Consider the following 676-nt stretch of genomic DNA (forward strand, 5'->3'; position numbering starts at 1 on the left):
CTTTCCGACCAAAACAACCCAGCCAACCACGCACTTGTAGAATCTAGTAGTCGCGAGCAGTCTTGCGAGTTTATTGTTACAACCAACCGTTGATTATGGGACTGGAACCCGAACTTCCGCAGGGGTTCCGTAATTAGCAATACCGTATATACTCGTGTATGTCCTATAAGGTGACCCGTGTATAAGACAACCCCCGAGTTTTAGAAGATTTTTGGTTGATATTTGTATGTCTGGCGTAAAAGACGACTCCCTGTTTCATGATCGGAATTCCTAATTTTTTGTGTCCTGATACTGCATCTAGCTGGATAAATGGAGCCAAATGCAAGGGTAATCTTCCAAATAATATTATTTTATGAGTTTTTAAATCTTCACCATCAAAATCGTATTTAGATTTAGTGTCGGAGCAGGAATCCTTAAGAAGCTGAACCTATGTTGACGTAGCATATTGTTGCTTAATATCAGAACAACCTGCTTTTATTAGCTCAGCCTTGCCATGGATATTTTGGATTAAGATTTTGAATAAGTTAACCCATATTTCATACAGTAAAATGATTTTCGACTATTGTTACAAAATCGTCATTTTTCGTTTGTCGTTTTCTAACCACAATTCTATCCGATTTACGCCAAAATGCACACAACTCACCCAATTAGGATACGACATGCCGCTCTAAAATAC

Source organism: Anneissia japonica, unplaced genomic scaffold (genome assembly GCF_011630105.1).
Source record: "Anneissia japonica isolate Jap-2015-1 unplaced genomic scaffold, ASM1163010v1 scaffold401_len1656234_cov178, whole genome shotgun sequence".
NCBI classification, from domain to species: Eukaryota; Metazoa; Echinodermata; class Crinoidea; order Comatulida; family Comatulidae; genus Anneissia; species Anneissia japonica.